The following is a 19,209-nucleotide window of genomic DNA, read 5'->3' as shown; positions in this document are numbered from 1 at the left end:
AGAGAGCCCCCGGAGCAGACACCAATCAGGTGAATGTGGTGTGGAGGTGCTAGCTACAGACTCTGGCAGCCAGGCCACTGGCCATCTGTTGTAATAAAATGAAAAGTCCAGGACACTACTCACTGGAACAATGGCACTATGGGGCACTAGTTGACTGTGTGGGCGGCTGGGTGCCTCTAAAGCTAAATGCTTCTGTGTTAGGTTTAGTATTGTTTTTGTCTTTTTGATCTTGCTGTTTTGGGGCATCAGTACCAAAAAAGATGTGATACGCTGCTGCTCGTTTGTGTGTGTGTGTGTGTGTGTGTGTGTGTGTGTGTGTGTGTGTGTGTGTGTGTGTGTGTGTGTGTGTGTGTGTGTGTGTGTGTGTGTGTACCAGGTGTTGTGTGGGCACCCAGGCCATACTAGCAGGGTGATGTCATTCAGCCAGTTCCTCATCACCTCAGAGCCTACAGGAATAATCATAGACCCTAAAGTCAGAACACACAGCTTGCCCTGACTATCTATGAAACAGAAACAAGACCAAAACAATACTTAGTATAATCCAAACACACAGAGACATTCCACAATACCACATAGACTATACATATTAAACACATATCCTATTTACATCTGAACTAAACAGCTATCTTTACAGTCTCTTGGTAAATGAATAGCTCAGCTTTGATCAAATGTCTTGGCATTACATTTTGAAATTGGTTCCTGGTTGCTAACAGAGCTGTTCTGACACCCAGAGGATGTTTGTGAGGTTACTGTCACAAAAGAGTAAAGGTCTGAGGCTGAAGTTAACTAACAAGCCAATAGCGGCCGTTCAGCACCACTGAAAGCGGACAGAGACAGAATCAGCATTCCAAAATGCAGCTCTTTATAGGCAATATGGTGACATTTAGGACACACACTCTGTAAATGGGAAGTAGGTCTAATCAGGGCGTAAGAAGCCTGGAGGAAGACTCTCCTATGGATTCTGTTTTGCTAGTCAGGAAGCAGTTGCAGAAGGTGAGTTTAAAAATAATAAACATGAAGATCAACACATAACAGGAGAAGCGTACTGAACGTAACCAAAACCAATACTACCTGATGACAGATGCTACTGAGGGAGCTACATGAAGGGTGAGTTATCAGGGAGGTGATGAAGTCCAGGTGTGTGTAACGATGGGGAGCAAGTTTGCTCAATTATGGTTGCCAGGACCGGCGGTCAGTAGACCGGTGACATGGAGCGCCAGAAGGAGGGAGCAGGAGCAGGCGTGACACCTATCCTGTTATAGGCCTGTTGACTTGTTCAAACCAAACTCTAGAATGGTAAATAATAGGAAACAAATTGCAACAAACAGAAAATACACCTCTCTATTGTTTCTTGGAAACAGCACCGACAGTTTATGACCAAGGCCTTTGGGACAAGGCATCTAACATTCAAAAGCTTCACAACACCAACCTTATGTATGGCCTTTTATCTAATAGAGTATGTTTGTTTTGTTCACACTACCTGCCTGTTAAGCATTGCTATAAACTGGTTGGTTCCAGCCCTGAATGCTGATTGGCTGACAGCCATGGTATATCAGACGGTATACCATGGTATGACAAAACATTTATTTTTACTGCTCTGGATGCTGTTTACGTACGTAAGCTGCTAGTTATATAAATAAAGTCTCATTTGAGATGGTTATTATCGGTGCATTCACCCTGAATGGGCCGTGAAGACGCTGCTGTGTTGAGCGTTTCTGTCGTTATAAAGCAGTGTCCCGGTGTCATTGCATTACTTATTAGTAGTGGGGAATGACAAAGCTGTCTGCTTTTATGGCTCGGTGTTTCAGATGTAATAAACACTCAGACAGGGTATCCTTGCCTCTTCCTGATGAATGACAAATAAGAAGCAGAATGCCGGAAGGAAAATGGCTGCCAAGCTTGATGTATAGGTGAGGTATCTGCAGCGATTGGCATTGCTACAGCAACCCCCTGTCAGGGGAGAGGATGATAAATGTCACTCTGGATGGCTGGCTCACAACTACTGTGCTGTACATCATTAGTGTGGGAGAAGGAAAACTCCTCACTGCATCATTACTGTTGGTGAGGGGAAGAGGGTGTAGGGTGTAGGGTTAAAGTTAGAGTTAGAGTTAGGGGTAGGGGTAGGGCTAGGGGCGGGGGTAGGGCTAGGGCTAGGGGTAGGGCTAGGGGTAGGGCTAGGGTTAGGGGTAGGGGGTAGGGCTAGGGTTAGGCTAGGGTTAGGCTAGGGCTAGGGCTAGGGGTAGGGCTAGGGGGTAGGGCTAGGGGTAGGGGTAGGGCTAGGGGTAGGGCTAGGGGTAGGGGTAGGGTTAGGCATTAGTATACAACCAACGCAACCCCTGAAGTCAACCTTGATGGAAAAGTCAACTATCCCTCTCAATCTTAAATGACATGGAAAAGGTTCATGTTTCATGCATTATAGTGGTCTTCAGCTGGGACAAGTACTGATCATCTAGACCCTTCTATAAAACACAAGGCCAGTGAAGACAAAATACAAATACTGGTAATGGATACATGCATTATAATCAGAAAGAATTCAAGAAAGGCTTGTAGTAAGAGAGAGAGAGAGAGAGAGAGAGAGAGAGAGAGACACGGAGAGACACACAGAGAGATAAACACAGAGAGAGACACACACAGAGAAACACAGAGAGAGAGTCACAGAGAGAGACATACAGAGAGACAGGGAGAGACATGGAGAGAGAGACAGAGAGAGACACACAGCGAGACAGGGAGAGAGAGAGAGAGAGACACACAAACAGAGGGAACCAGGTGGGTTCTGTGGACTGTGAGACCCACGGTGTCTGCCTACAAACGTAAATGAATGTGTGTGTGTGTGCATGCGCTTATGTGTGTGTGTTGGTGTCCAAGCGTGCATCAGTGTGTGTGTTTTATGTGACGTGTGATAAACTGACTGCACACACCTCACCACTGCTCTTTGTCCAACCATTGATCTAACGTGATCAGCTGAGCTGTGGGAACACCGGGCTTTTTAAGGAAGGGAGAGAGACAGCGAGACAGAGAGACATACATTACATGCTCGTCGAATATCTCATTCCAAAATCATGGGCATTCAAACTGATTTTCTCCCCTGTTTGCTGCTATAAACAGCCTCCATTCTTCTGGGAAGGATTTCCACTAGATGTTGGAACATTGCTGCGGAGAGCATTAGAGCATTAGTGAGGTCGGGCACTGATTTGGGGCGATTAGGCTTGGCTCGCAGATGGTGTTTCAATTCATCTCAAAGGTGTTCGATGGGGTTGAGGTCAGGGCTCTGTGCAGGCCAGTTAAAATCTTCCACACCGATCTCAGAAAACCATTTCTGTATTAACCTCGCTTTGTTCACAGGGGCATTGTCAAGCTGAAACAGGAAAGTGTTGCCACAAAGTTGGAAGCACAGAATAATCTAGAATGTCATTGTATGCTGTAGTTTCCCTTCACTAAAACTAAGGGGCCTAGCCCAAACCATAAAAAGCCCCAGACCATTATTCCTCCTCCACCAAACTTTACGGTTGGCACTATGAATTCAGGCAGGTAGTGTTCTCCTTGTATCCTCCAAACCCAGATTCGTCCATTGGACTGCCAGATGGTGAAGCGTGATACATTACTCCAGAGGACGCATTCCCACTGCTCCAGATTCCAATGGCGGCGAGTTTTACACTACTCCAGTCGTCGCTTGGCATTGCGTATGGTGATCTCAGGGTTGTGTGTGGCTGCTCAGCCATGGAAACCCATTTCATGAAGCTCCCGACAAACAATTTTTGTGCTGACATTGTTTCCAGAGGCAGTGTGGAACTCAGTAGTGAGTGTTGCAATCGGGGATAGAAGATTTTTACATGCTACTCACTTCAGCACTCGGCGGTCCTGTTCTGTGAGCTTGTGTGGCCTACCACTTCGCGGCAGAGCCATTGTTGCTCCTCGACATTTCTACTTCACAATAACAGCACTTACGATTGACCGGGGCAGCTTGACGAACTGACTTGTTGGAAAGGTGGCATCCTATGCCGGTGCCACTTTGAAAGTCACTGAGCAATTCAGTATGGGCCATTCCACTGCCAATGTCTCCCTATGGAGATTGCATGGCTGTGTGCTCGATTTTATACACCTGTCAGCAATGGGTGTGACTGAAATGGCAGAATCCACAAATTGAAATTGCTTGTGTAGCCTACAATACAATATGTACAGAACAAGCTGGGATATCAAGTTGGTTGGCTACCTGAAGAACCATTGAGTCTGAATACCTGACTGCACCTACAAACATTCTCTTGGCAGAGGAAAACCAGTAAACTGAACATTTTCTTGGCAGAGGAAAACCAGTAAACTGAACATTCTCTTGGCGGAGGAAAACCAGAAAACTGAACATTATCTTGGCAGAGGAAAACCAGTAAACTGAACATTCTCTTGGCGGAGGAAAACCAGAAAACTGAACATTATCTTGGCAGAGGAAAACCAGTAAACTGAACATTATCTTGGCAGAGGAAAACCAGTAAACTGAACATTCTCTTGGCAGAGGAAAACCAGTAAACTGAAGATTCTCTTGGCAGAGGAAAACCATTAAACTGAAGATTCTCTTGGCAGAGGAAAACCAGTAAACTGAACACTATCTTGGCAGAGGAAAACCAATAAACTGAAGATTCTCTTGGCAGAGGAAAACCAGTAAACTGAAGAATCTCTTGGCAGAGGAAAACCAGTACACTGAAGATTCTCTTGGCAGAGGAAAACCAGTAAACTGAAGAACCTCTTGGCAGAGGAAAACCAGTAAACTGAACATTATCTTGGCAGAGGAAAACCAATAAACTGAACATTCTCTTGGCAGAGGAAAACCAGTAAACTGAACATTATCTTGGCAGAGGAAAACCAGTCAACTGAAGATTATCTTGGCAGAGGAAAACCAGTAAACTGAACATTCTCTTGGCAGAGGAAGACCAGTAAACTGACCATTCTCTTGGCAGAGGAAAACCAGTAAACTGAAAATATCTTGGCAGAGGAAAACCAGTAAACTGAACAGCTCTTGGCAGAGGAAAACCAGTAAACTGAAGATTATCTTGGCAGAGGAAAACCAGTAAACTGAACATTCTCTTGGCAGAGGAAAACCAGTAAACTGAACATTCTCTTGGCAGAGGAAAACTGAACATTCTCTTGGCAGAGGAAAACCAGTAAACTGAACATTCTCTTGGCAGAGGAAAACCAATAAACTGAACATTCTCTTGGCAGAGGAAAACCAGAAAACTGAACATTATCTTGGCAGAGGAAAACCAGTCAACTGAAGATTATCTTGGCAGAGGAAAACCAGTAAACTGAACATCTCTTGGCAGAGGAAAACCAGTAAACTGAACATTCTCTTGGCAGAGGAAAACCAGTAAACTGAAAATATCTTGGCAGAGGAAAACCAGTAAACTGAACAGCTCTTGGCAGAGGAAAACCAGTAAACTGAAGATTATCTTGGCAGAGGAAAACCAGTAAACTGAACATTCTCTTGGCAGAGGAAAACCAGTAAACTGAACATTCTCTTGGCAGAGGAAAACCAGTAAACTGAACATTCTCTTGGCAGAGGAAAACCAGTAAACTGACCATTCTCTTGGCAGAGGAAAACCAGTAAACTGACCATTCTCTTGGCAGAGGAAAACCAGTAAACTGAACATTCTCTTGGCAGAGGAAAACCAGTAAACTGAACATTCTCTTCGCAAAGAAAAGCTCAGCAAAGTGAGTCGAAGGCAATAAGGATAAAGCTTATGTAGTACAGCCTCTTGGCTTTCATTCCTCTCAGATACAATATACACAGTCCAGTGGAACTGGAGCGGAGAGAGAGAGGTGAGAGAGGTGAGAGGGGAAGAGAGGGGTGAGAGGGGAACAGAGGGAGGAGGGGGAGAGAGGTGAGATGGTTGAGAGGGAGGAGGGTGAGAGAGGTGAGAGGAGAGAGAGAGAGGTTGAGAGGCAGGGAAGAGACAGTTGATCTGAAGGCCAGAAAGGGAGGTGAGAGGCAGGGGAGAGGGGTGAGCTAAAGGGGAGATAGATGGGGTGTGAGAGAGAGGAGAATGGGTGAAAGGACGAGAGCAAGAGGACGATGGGGTGAGCTTGAAAAGAAAGGGGCAAGATGTGGAGGTATTGCACCTAATAGTCAAACATAAACAACATAATTAATATCCAGTATATCATACCACATCACACCCAAAACCATCCTTTGAGCGTCACTGTCTTCCACCAAAGTATAGTTTTGCAAGTTCAATGCGTATGAATGGCTTGAAGATCGAGAGTAATGATGATCATATTATGGTCCATCTGCTGAGAAAACGGCAGGAAGATTTAAACACACAGACATTTGATTTATTGCTGGTTTCCCTGGTGGAGATGAAGACCTATGCCCCTATACTGATGAGGCTTGTTACCCTATCTATTTTAAATGGCCCCTTTCTGTACAGAGGACCAGTGAACAACTTGCCTGTAGCTATGTCTAAATAACTACATAGCACCCAAAGTAGAGCACACTAAAACTAGAACAGACCACAAACCATTAAACCTTAATCCCTTAACCCCAACTCACCTCTCTCACTCAATGGCTTGTTCACTTTCTCTCTATTTCAATCCCTCTTTCTCCCAGCCCATTCTTTCTCTCTCAACCCCTCTCTCTCTCTGTCTCCGTCTCGCTCTCTCTTAATGTCTCTCTGTCCCCTCCCTCATCTCTATCTGCGTCTCTCTCCCCATCTCCTGCTGCCATCAGAGGCTGTTGCTGAATAACAACAGCTATGCGCTCATCACACACTATCTGTCACATACACACACATTACGAGTGATAGCTGGAAAGTGTGTTAGGCTGCCTTCAGAGAGTCAGTCTGTACCATACAGTGATGTGTAAATAAATCTCCAACTGTCACACAGATGTCAACGTACATACGCAGATGTTGAGACAGAGCGAGAGAGAGAGAGAGAGAGAGAGGATGGGCTGGCTGATTTACAGTCTTATTTTCCCCCCAGGCCTCCTCTTTCCTTCATTAATATAAACCCTAAATTGTCACACCCACAAACCCACACAGTCTTGAATAACTGGCCTTCTGGAGACACAATTCACAGTCCCATTCAAAAACCTATTTTCCCTAACCCGTAACCTGTAACCTTAAACCAAAAACCTAAACCTAAACCTAACCCTAGCTCCTAACCTTAACCCTAATTCTAACCCTAACACTAATTCTAACCTTAACCCTAAACCCTGTAGAAATATAATTTGACCTTGTGGGGACCAACAAAATGTCTCCAGTTGGTCAAAATCCCCCCACACACACACACAGTGATGAAATATTAAAGTGCACGGGCCAGCAGGGAGACAACTACAATGTTGAAGGAGAGATAACACACTCACTGATCATACTAATGATGAACCATATACAGTACAGCTGTGTGTGTGTGTGTGTGTGTGTGTGTGTGTGTGTGTGTGTGTGTGTGTGTGTGTGTGTGTGTGTGTGTGTGTGTGTGCGCGCACTTGTGTGCGTGTATTCTAGATGTTGATGACCTCCAGTGTACTAGCACTGTCCATAGGTAGGCTATAGGGATGAACACACAGCTCGTTGTGGTAGCATGGTGCATCAGCATGGTGATATACAGTGCATTCAGAAGGTATTCAGGCCCCTTTACTTTTTCCACATTTTGTTACGTCACAGCCTTACTCTAAAATTGTTTAAATCCATATGTTTCCTCATCAATCTACACACAATACCCCATAATGACAAAGCAAAAACAGGTTTCCATTGATCATACTTGAGATGTTTCTATTGGAGTCCATCTGTTGTAAATTCAATTGATTGGACATGATTAGGAAAGGCACGCACCTGTCTATATAAGGTCCCACAGTTGACAGTGCAAGACAGAGCAAAAATCATGCCATGAGGTCGAAGGAAATGTCTGTAGAGCTCCAAGACATGATTGTGTCGAGGCAGAGATCTGGGGAAGGGTACCAAAACATTTCTGCAACATTGAAGGTCCCCAAGAACACAGTGTCCTCCATCATTCTTAAATGGAAGAAGTTTGAAAAGACTCCTCTTAGAGCCACCCAGTCAAACTCAGCAATCGGAGGAGAAGGCCTTGGTCAGGAGGTGACCAAGAACCCGATGGTCTCTGTGACAGAGTTCCTGTGTGGAGATGGGAGAACCTTCCAGAAGGATAACCATCTCTGCAGCACTCCACCAATCAGGCCTTTATGGTAGAGTGGCCAGACAGAAGCCACTCCTCAGTAAAAGGCACATGACAGCCCATTTGGAGATTGCCAAAAGGCACCTAAAGGACTCAGACCATGAGAAACAAGATTCTCTGGTCTGTTGAAACCAAGATTGAACTCTTTGGCCTGAATGCCAAGCGTCAAGTCTGTCGGAAACGTGGCACCATTCCTACGGTGAAGCATGGTGGTGAAAGCATCATGCTGTGGGGATGTTTTTCAGCGGCAGGGACTGGGAGACTAGTCAGGATTGAGGGAAAGATGAACAGAACAAAGTACAGAGAGATCCTTGATGAAAAGCTGCTCCAGAGTGCTCAGGACCTCAGACTGGGGCGAAGGTTCACCTTCCAACAGGTCAATGACCCTAAGAACACAGCCAAGACAACACAGGAGTGGCTTCAGGACAGGTCTCTGAATGTCCCAGACTTTAACCCCATCGTACATCTCTTGGAGAGACCTGAAAATAGCTGTGCACTGACACTCCCCATCCAACCTGACAGAGCTGGGGAGGATCTGCAGAGAAGAATGGGAGAAACTCCCCAAATACAGGTGTGCCAAGCTTGTAGAGTCATACCCAAGAAGACTCGAGGCTGTAATCGCTGCCAAAGGTGCTTCAACAAAGTGCTGAGTAAAGGGTCTGAATACTTATGTAAATGTCATAATGAAGTTATTAGGTTTGTATAAATTAGTAAAATGTCTAAAATACTATTTTTGCGATGTCATTATGCGGTATTGTGTGCAGGTTGATGATTTATTTGTATTTTTAGCCATTTTAGAATAAGGCTGTAATGTAACAAAATGTGGAAAAAATCAAGGGGTCTGAATACTTTACGAAGGCACTGTTTACCTGTAGCTCACCATATTTGAACACAATTACCTCCCACTCCACAGCTGAGTTGGAGAGAGAAGAGCAATGTTAATATGTATACGTAATTGGGAGTGGCTCTGTTGCAGAAGACGCCGTTGCTCTTTCAGTTCCATCATATCAGTTTTGCAGTGATATTATACTGCCATCTACAGGACGGATCTCTCATAGCAGGCTCTGGTTTCTCTTGTAGCCAACTTTAAAAAGTTTAAACCATATGAGCTGAACATGACATTTTCATTTTTTTTTAAAGTATTCTGCAAGCAATAATTTTCCATTTTAAATTATTAATCTTTGACCCTAAGAAAGAACTGACAGAAGGACACACACAGAGTTAGAGATTCATTATGTTCTGGGCTGTGGACTGTGAATTTTGAATAATCACTACAGTTGTATGACAATAGTCTTTATTTTAACTACCTGAAAAAAATGAAATGTGTGGCAGTGTATAAAGATGTGTAAAGTTCTAATCTACAATTTTAAAGGCCCGATGCAGACGTTTTTATATAAATATGAAATTATTGGGTAACAATTCATTACCAGACTGTAATAGTTGTCCATTAAATGGTTAAAAAAAAGAACTTAAATAGCTTTTTAGCAACCAAAAAGATTCTCAAGCAATAATTTTGCTAGGACTGTCTGGGAGTGGCATGAGTGGGAACTGAAAACTAGCCTTTATTGGCTGAGAGGTTTGGAACTCTCATTGTTATTGGTCTATTAACTCATTTACAACCTGAAACTCCATGTTTGCAAAACCTGCTGATTAGAAGGTCCTGTGTAGATTGTATTTTCAACCAGCAACTATCAGGAAATAACATTGATCGTTTTTTTTCTCACACACTTGTACAGTGTTAGTTCCATCAGCTGTTTAACAATATGTTACAAAACACAGGCAAAACTGAATTTTGAATGCACTGGGCCTTTAATAATTCTGTGATACTTGCAATTGTATTTTTATCTCCTCAGTAAGTGCACACTTTATTGACTTTGATGTTAATTATTTTGATGTGGGGTGGGAAATTAGGCATATTATGGTGCTTACTAAAACTTTGATAACCGACCCTGCCACAAGGACACATGAATGAAATGGATAGGTTACTCAAGTCATGTGATGCATTGGTTGTGAAACTCACGCGGAAGTATGGCGCTGTGTTCTGTTGCTTTTATTCTTGCTTTTTTGCATTTAGCCAATTTAACACCCTTGTTTTACCTGAAGGTAAGCATAACTCCCCTAATCTGTTTGTTGTTCATATCCCGCATCCCCTTTGGACGCACACATCGATGTGTGGAGGAAGATACAAACTGAAAGCCAAGTGCAACAAGCCATGCAGTGCACTGCAGATGAAAGCGGGTTTTGTGTGGTTTCTTATCTGGATCTGGACAGTTGAACAGACTGTATTTAATAAGCCTAATGAAAAACAAAGATCATAATTAGTCTACCGAAATGAATAGCCTCACTTTAGCCCGTCACTTTAACTATACATTAATGTACATACTACCTCAATTGGGCCGACCAACCAGTGCTCCCGCACATTGGCTAACCGGGCTATCTGCATTGTGTCCCGCCACCCCCAAACCCTCTTTTATGCTACTGTTACTCTCTGTTCATCATATATGCATAGTCACTTTAACCACATCTACATGTACATACTACCTCAATCAGTCTGACTAACCGGTGTCTGTGTGTAGCCTCGCTACTTTTATAGCCTCGCTACTGTATATAGCCTGTCTTTAAACTGTTGTTTTATTTCATAACTTTCCAATTGTTCACCTAACACCTTTTTGCACTATTGGTTAGAGCCTGTAAGTAAACATTTCACTGTAAGGTCTGTTGTATTCGGCGCACTTGACAAATAAACTTTGATTTGATTTATAGCGTATTACATTGCATAATACATGCAGCAGTGAAACAACAGTGACACGTGCTATAGCCTAAAATGTTGCCATTGCACAGAAAAGTGACCGTTTCAAACTTGTAACAATGTGACCATCAAAATCATAGGTCTAACTGATCATGTTTGTGTTTTATTCTTTTTTAATGTATTCTTTTTAAAGAGGAATATCACTTCAAACACTGGATGTTACAGGTATGTGAAACTGTAAAGGCTACAATGTAAATCTGTCACGTGTTATTTTTTAGGAAAGCAGATGACATACAGTAGCCTACATACCAGAGTTACTGGACACAGTCATCTTGTTCCTTCCTGTAATAAATGAAAGCAGTAGGCCAAGACCTTCCTCAAATGTATTTGCTTGTCAGTATGAGGTTGTCATCTTTAGTTGACTGCCTGCCTATACCTGTTTTTGTTATTACAGTATAATAAAGTCTATGCTCTGGAGGAGTACCACCATCGCCTGAACATCTTCACTGGGCATAAGAGGAGAATCCACTATCATAATGCAGGGAAGCACACGTTCTCAAGTAGGCTATGCATTTATTTATTTTTAACTATTTGTCCATTTCTTCCTGTTTTCCCAGTCACAACTTATCTCCCAATGTATTCATAATATAGCTTTATATACGCACAAGTATGATATCTTACAACTCTTGTAACTTTCCTTTTCCCAGTGGGACTGAATCAGTTTTCTGACATGAGCTTTGCAGAGTTTCGAAGACTTTCCTCCTGACTGAACCTCAGGTACAGCTGTGAAATGTAATTACTAAAATGTGATCCTGTAGTTAACCCCAATTATAAGTCTACGAGCTTCCCTGATATAAGATAGCCTAATCAATAGTAATTGTTCTTACATTTATCTTCATCAGAACTGCTCTGCCACCAAAGGGAGTCACATCAGCAGCCATGGGCCATATCCTGGTTCTGTGGACTGGAGAGAGAAGGGAAACTATGTGTCACCTGTCAAATATCAAGTACTATGTTTCCCTCATAGGCTAAATATACTGAGTGTACAAAACATTAAGAACACCTTCCTAATATTGAGTTGCAACCCTCTGTTTTGCCCTCAGAACAGCCTCAATTCATCTGGGCATGGACTCTACAAGGTGTCGAAAGCATTCCACAGGGATGGTGGCCCATGTTGACTCCAATGCTTTCCACAGTTGTGTCAAGCTGGCTGGATGTCCTTTGGGTGGTGGACCATTCTTGATACACACGGGAAACTGTTGAGCGTGACACAAACTGCTCCTCGCACCTAATACCATACCCTGTTCAAAGGAACTTAAATCTTTTGTCTTGCCAATTCACCTTCCGAATGGCACACACACAATCCATGTCTCAAGGCTTAAAAATCCATCTTTAACCGGTCTCCTGCCCTTTATCTACACTGATTGAAGTGAATTTTACAAGTGACATCAATAAAGGATCAAAGTTTTGACCTGGATTCACCTAGTCAGTCTGTCATGGAAAGAGCAGGTGTTCATAATGTTTTCTACTCAGTGTATATTCACAACAACATGACCAGGTCATTTTCCGATGGATTGGCTGATTGCGGGCGAGTGAAAAAGCTAAAAGAAGCTGTACATTTATGACTGTGCTGTGTTGATATCATGTTGAGTGAATGTGCTATTGTTGTGTCCTAAGGGTCATTGTGGAAGCTGCTGGACCTTCTCCACTACCGGCTGTCTTGAGTCTGTTACCGCTATAGCTACTGGAAAACTCCCACTTCTGGTGAGAACTAGCCCTATTTCTCTTGTATTATCTACGGTTCCACACTATGTTTCACACTGTTTTTTGGCAGTCAACCTACTATGTTCCTCTGTATGGTTTCATATGAAGCGGTATAATAGAAAGAATGGGTTACTGTAGTTGAATTGGTTGTTGAATGGTTGTTGGTAATAGCCTTATCTGTGAGTTATCATTCTATATTTTCCAGTCTGAGCAGCAACTGGTGGACTGTGCTCAAGACTTCAACAATCATGGATGTATGGGGTTGGTAGCCTACAGTACCATCTTAAAATCACATGAGCTTATCACTCCTGTCCTGCATGTGACTTCTATGCCTCCTGATACATAATGTAGCTATCTGTCTACAAAAACATCATTCAGATACTGTAATGTATTGGTTTCAGGGGACTCCCAAGCCAGGCGTTTGAGTATGTTAAATACAACAATGGACTCATGACCGAAGATGACTATCCTTACATGGGATGTATTTATGTATTTATAAATTATTCTTAGTGTAAAAAAGGAAAATGTTAATAACCCAAGTAACAGTGTTATACTAGTATTCAATCCTTATGACTCACTTGTTTGGATTACTCACTATATACTTCTTTACCCCCATTACTTTTTTTAGGATGGCTCTTGCAATTTCAAGCCCGAGTTGGCAGCTGCCTTCGTGAAAGATGTTGTCAACATAACAAGTGTGAGAGACTAAAACTAAATGTTTTACAACCTCTGCATCTGTTCTAAACATTGTTTTCTTGGTCAGCAATTGATATGTTGTTCTGTCTTCCGCCCTATAACAGTATGACGAAAAGGGTATGGTTGATGCTGTGGCCAGACTAAACGCAGTCAGCTTTGGATATGAAGTGACTGATTTCCTCCACTACAAAGATGGTGTGTACAGCAGGTGAGAGTAAGCCCAGTACACTCAGTTGTTCCTTATCACTCCCACTTGACAATAAATGTTGGGTGGCAGGATTAAAGAGCTTTGTGGGAATTGAATTGTGAACCTCCAAATCTTATCAAATAATGTGTGGAAGGTAGAAGACTGTTCTTATGAGCCATACAATGTTGCAGTAGAAGACTTTCATGAACTGTAAAGCTCCTTGCCGTTCACATAAGGTATACAAACTGCACATTTGACCCTCTATTACAATGAATTAACATGTCCTCCATGTGTTTTACAAAGTATTCTTTGTTTGTATTAGCACTACGTGTAAGAACACTACAGACAATGTGAACCATGCTGTACTGGCAGTGGGATATGGTGAAAAAGAATAGCACTCCATATTGGATCGTGAAAAACTCCTGGGGCACCAACTGGGGAATGGATGGGTAAATACATACAAAATATTCAGTGCTGTTGAACTTCCTTTTTTTACTAATGATAACTATATAGATGCTTCATGAACACAGATCAGCTATTGAACACCCAGACATTGTAGGACACGTATACGGCAAGATAGCTGACTGACTAGCTCCTTTTAGGGTGAAATTATACTGAACAAAAGTATAAACACAACATGCAACAATTTCTATGTTTTTACTGAGTTACAGTTCATAGTAAGAAATAAGTCAATTGAAATAAATTCATTAGGCCCTAATCTATGGATTTCACATGGGCAGGGGTGCAGATTTCACACTGGGCAGGGGTGCAGCCTCGGAGGGCATAGGTCACCAATTTGGCAGCCAGGCGCACCCAGCCAATCATAATGTTACAGACAGATATACATTACATAGACATTGCTGCAGTTAGCATGCCAATTGCACGCTCCCTAAAAAATATTACACTGAACAAAAATTCACAATTTTAAAAGTGGCCTTTTATTGTCCCCAGCACAAGGTGCACCTGTGTAATGATCATGCTGTTTAATAATTTTCTTGATATGCCACACTTGTCAGGTGAATGGATTATCTTGGCAAATGAGAAATTCTCACTAACAGGGATATAAACAAATTTGTGCACAGAATTTGAGAGAAATAAGCTTTTTGTGCATATGGAACATTTCTGGGATTTTTACTTCATCTTATGAAACACGGGACCAACACTTTACATGATAAGTTTATTATTTTTATTATTATTATTTTTACCCCTTTTTCGTGGTATCCAATTGGTAGTTAGTCTTGTCTCATCACTGCAACTCCCGTACGGACTCAGGAGAGGCGAAGGTTGAGAGCCGCGAGAACCCAACCAAGCCGCACTGCTTCTTGACACAATGCCCACTTAACCTGGAAGCCAGCTGCAAAATGTGTCGGAGGAAACACCATACACCTGGCGACCGTGTCAGCGTGCACTGCTCCAAGGCCCGCAGGAGTCGCTAGTGCGCGATGGGACAAGGACATCCCTGCCGGCCAAACCTCCCTAACCCGGACGATGCTGGGCCAACTGTGCGCCGCCCCATGGGTCTCCCGTTCGCTGCCAGCTGTGACAGAGCCTGGACTCGAACCCAGAATCTCTAGATCTCTAGATGCGTTTGTATTTTTGCTCAGTGTAATAGTTTTGAGGGAACATGCAATTGGCATGCTGACTGCAGGAATGTCCACCAGAGCTGTTGCCAGAGAATTGAATGTTCATTTCGCTATCATAAACCGCATCCATCATCATTTTAGAGAATGGTGTGTATGGTGTTGTGTGGGCGGTTTGCTGATGTCAGCGTGAACAGAGTGCCACATGGTGGCGGTGGGGTTATGGTATGGGCAGGCTTAAGCTACGGACAACAAATACTATTGAATTTTATCAATGGTAATTTGAATGCACAGAAATACCGTGACGAAATCCTGATGCCCATTCATCCGCCGCCATCAACTCATGTTTCAGCATGATAATGCATGACCCCATGTCGCAGGGATCTGTACACAATTCCTGGAAAATGTCCCAGTTCTTCCATGGCCTGCATACTCACCAGACATGTCACCTATTGAGCTGTTTGGGATGCTCTGGATCGACATGTCGACAGCTTGTTCCAGTTCCCACCAATATCCAGCAACTTCACACAGCCATTGTAGAGGAGTAGGACAACATTCCACAGGCCACAATCAACATCCTGATCAACTCTATGCGAATGAGATGTGTCGCGCTGCATGATGCAAATGTTGGTCACACCAGATACCAGATTTCTGATCCACACCCTACTTTTTTAGGTATCTGTGACCTACAGATGCATATCTGTATTCCCAGTCATGTGAAATCCATAGATTAGGGCCTAATGAATTTATTTGAAGTTGATTGATTTCCATATGAGTTTTTGAAAATGTATGTTGTGTTTATATTTGTTTGGTATACAGTGCCTTTTTGCGAAAGTATTCGGCCCCCTTGAACTTTGCGACCTTTTTGCCACATTTCAGGCTTCAAACATAAAGATATAAAACTGTATTTTTGTGAAGAATCAACAACAAGTGGGACACAATCATGAAGTGGAATGACATTTATTGGATATTTCAAACTTTTTAACAAATCAAAAACTGAAAAATTGTGCGTGCAGAATTATTCAGCCCCCTTAAGTTAATACTTTGTAGCGCCACCTTTGCTGCGATTACAGCTGTAAGTCGCTTGGGGTATGTCTCTATCAGTTTTGCACATCGAGAGACTGAAATTTTTCCCATTCCTCCTTGCAAAACAGCTCGAGCTCAGTGAGGTTGGATGGGAGCATTTGTGAACAGCAGTTTTCAGTTCTTTCCACAGATTCTCGATTGGATTCAGGTCTGGACTTTGACTTGGCCATTCTAACACCTGGATATGTTTATTTTTGAACCATTCCATTGTAGATTTTGCTTTATGTTTTGGATCATTGTCTTGTTGGAAGACAAATCTCCGTCCCAGTCTCAGGTCTTTTGCAGACTCCATCAGGTTTTCTTCCAGAATGGTCCTATATTTGGCTCCATCCATCTTCCCATCAATTTTAACCATCTTCCCTGTCCCTGCTGAAGAAAAGCAGGCCCAAACCATGATGCTGCCACCACCATGTTTGACAGTGGGGATGGTGTGTTCAGGGTGATGAGCTGTGTTGCTTTTACGCCAAACATAACGTTTTGCATTGTTGCCAAAAGTTCAATTTTGGTTTCATCTTACCAGAGCACCTTCTTCCACATGTTTGGTGTGTCTCCCAGGTGGCTTGTGGCAAACTTTAAACAACACTTTTATGGATATCTTTAAGAAATGGCTTTCTTCTTGCCACTCTTCCATAAAGGCCAGATTTGTGCAATATACGACTGATTGTTGTCCTATGGACAGAGTCTCCCACCTCAGCTGTAGATCTCTGCAGTTCATCCAGAGTGATCATGGGCCTCTTGGCTGCATCTCTGATCAGTCTTCTCCTTGTATGAGCTGAAAGTTTAGAGGGACGGCCAGGTCTTGGTAGATTTGCAGTGGTCTGATACTCCTTCCATTTCAATATTATCGCTTGCACAGTGCTCCTTGGGATGTTTAAAGCTTGGGAAATCTTTTTGTATCAAATCCGGCTTTAAACTTCTTCACAACAGTATCTCGGACCTGCCTGGTGTGTTCCTTGTTCTTCATGATGCTCTCTGCGCTTTTAACGGACCTCTGAGACTATCACAGTGCAGGTGCATTTATACGGAGACTTGATTACACACAGGTGGATTGTATTTATCATCATTAGTCATTTAGGTCAACATTGGATCATTCAGAGATCCTCACTGAACTTCTGGAGAGAGTTTGCTGCACTGAAAGTAAAGGGGCTGAATAATTTTGCACGCCCAATTTTTCAGTTTTGATTTGTTAAAAAGTTTGAAATATCCAATAAATGTCGTTCCACTTCATGATTGTGTCCCACTTGTTGTTGATTCTTAACAAAAAAATACAGTTTTATATCTTTATGTTTGAAGCCTCAAATGTGGCAAAAAGGTTGCAAAGTTCAAGGGGCCGAATACTTTCCAAGGCACTGTAGCTTACAAAATATATTTTGTTTTGTATTTCCTCCTCAGATATTTCCTAATAGAATGAGGGAGGAACATGTGTGGACTGGCAGCCTGCTCCTCTTGTCCCTCCCCCGGTGTGATGTAACGAACTCAGAAGAGAAGAAGAGAACGCCACAGTCAATCTTCAGCTACAGTATGAGAACTCAGGAAAAACAGGATACATTTTCTCATTCAGAGGAAGGGAGTGGGCATCTCTTATTTGCATGGACATGTTTTTAAGAACTGTAGTTATACTGTTACAATGTGAGTTCGACATTTTACAAGTTACTTATTTTAAATGAATTATAACTGGATCGTATTATGAAGGTTTGTACTGTATATGGTAAGTGGCTGGTCATGGTTAGTTAGTAGGCAACGACTGGGTAGTGAGAGTCTTTGAATCGTGTGCTTATGTAGCCACATATTGCTTCAGTTGAATGTAAGAGATCCTAGTTAGTACTAGGAAGCATCACCAATATTTTAGCTTCTCTTGATTTGACATTTTGGTTAGTGTTTAGAGGTTTGTACTAGGCATATTTTGTGTATATTAGACTGATGCTGCTGAGGGTTACTTTTTTTTTGCATGTAGTTTTGTAAAAAAAAATATATATATATATATATATATATAGTACTAGTCTGTATAAACACACACCTACCCATATCTTTATTTGTACTATTTTTTACATTGTAGAATAATGGTGAAGACAAACTATGAAATAACACATATGGAATAATATAGTAACCAAAAAAAGTGTTAAACAAATCAAAATATATTTTAGATTCTTCAAAGTAGCAACCCTTTGCCTTGATAACAGCTTTGCACACTCTTGGCATTCTCTCAACCAGCTTCATGACGTAATCATCTGGAATGCTTTTCCAACAGTCTGCGCAAAGCAGATGGGATGGCATATTGCTGTGGTAGCCATGCTGGTTAAGTGTGCATTGAATTCAAAATAAGTCACAGACAGTGTCACCAGCAAAGCACCCCTACACCATCACACCTCATCCTCCATGCTTCACAGTGGGAACCACACATGGGGAGATCATCCATTCACCTACTCTGCGTCTCACAAAGACACGGCGGTTGGATCCAAAAATCTTCAATTTGGACTTGTCAGAACAACGGACAGATTTCCACCGGTCTAATGTCCATTGCTCGTGTTTCTTGGCCCGATCAAGTGTCTTCTTATTGATGTACGTTAGTAGTGGTTTCTTTGTAGCAATTTGACCACGGAGGCATTATTCACGCAGTCTCATATGAACAGTTGATGTTTACTTGAACTCTGTGAAGCATTTATTTATTTGGGCTGCAATCTGAGGTGCAGTTAATTGCCGATTTCTGAGGCTGGTAACTAATGAACTTATCCTCTGCAGCAGAAGTAACTCTGGGTCTTCATTTCCTGTGGCAGTCCTCATGAGAGTCAGTTTCATCATAGTGCTTGATGGTTTTTGAGACTGCACTTTCAGGGTTGACTGACATTCATGTTTTAAAGTAATGATGGACTGTTGTTTCTCTTTGCTTATTTGAGCTGTTCTTGCCATAATATGGACTTGGTCTTTTACAAAATAGGGCACCCATACCTTGTCACAACACAACTGATTGGCTC

General features: G+C 42.4%; 2 pseudogenes; one reads left to right on the top strand and one right to left on the bottom strand.

Annotated features, from left to right (window-relative positions):
• The window catches only part of LOC121847873, a 24,663-nt pseudogene extending 15,605 nt beyond the window's left edge, over positions 1-9,058 (bottom strand).
• A 1,066-nt stretch (positions 9,059-10,124) lies between these two features.
• Positions 10,125-17,708, top strand: LOC121838788 (annotated as a pseudogene).
• Positions 17,709-19,209: the final 1,501 nt, after the last annotated feature.

Source organism: Oncorhynchus tshawytscha, linkage group LG12, assembly GCF_018296145.1.
Source record: "Oncorhynchus tshawytscha isolate Ot180627B linkage group LG12, Otsh_v2.0, whole genome shotgun sequence".
Classification (NCBI taxonomy): domain Eukaryota; kingdom Metazoa; phylum Chordata; class Actinopteri; order Salmoniformes; family Salmonidae; genus Oncorhynchus; species Oncorhynchus tshawytscha.
Note: the sequence above shows the minus strand (reverse complement) of the source record. Positions and strands in the feature narration are given on the sequence as shown.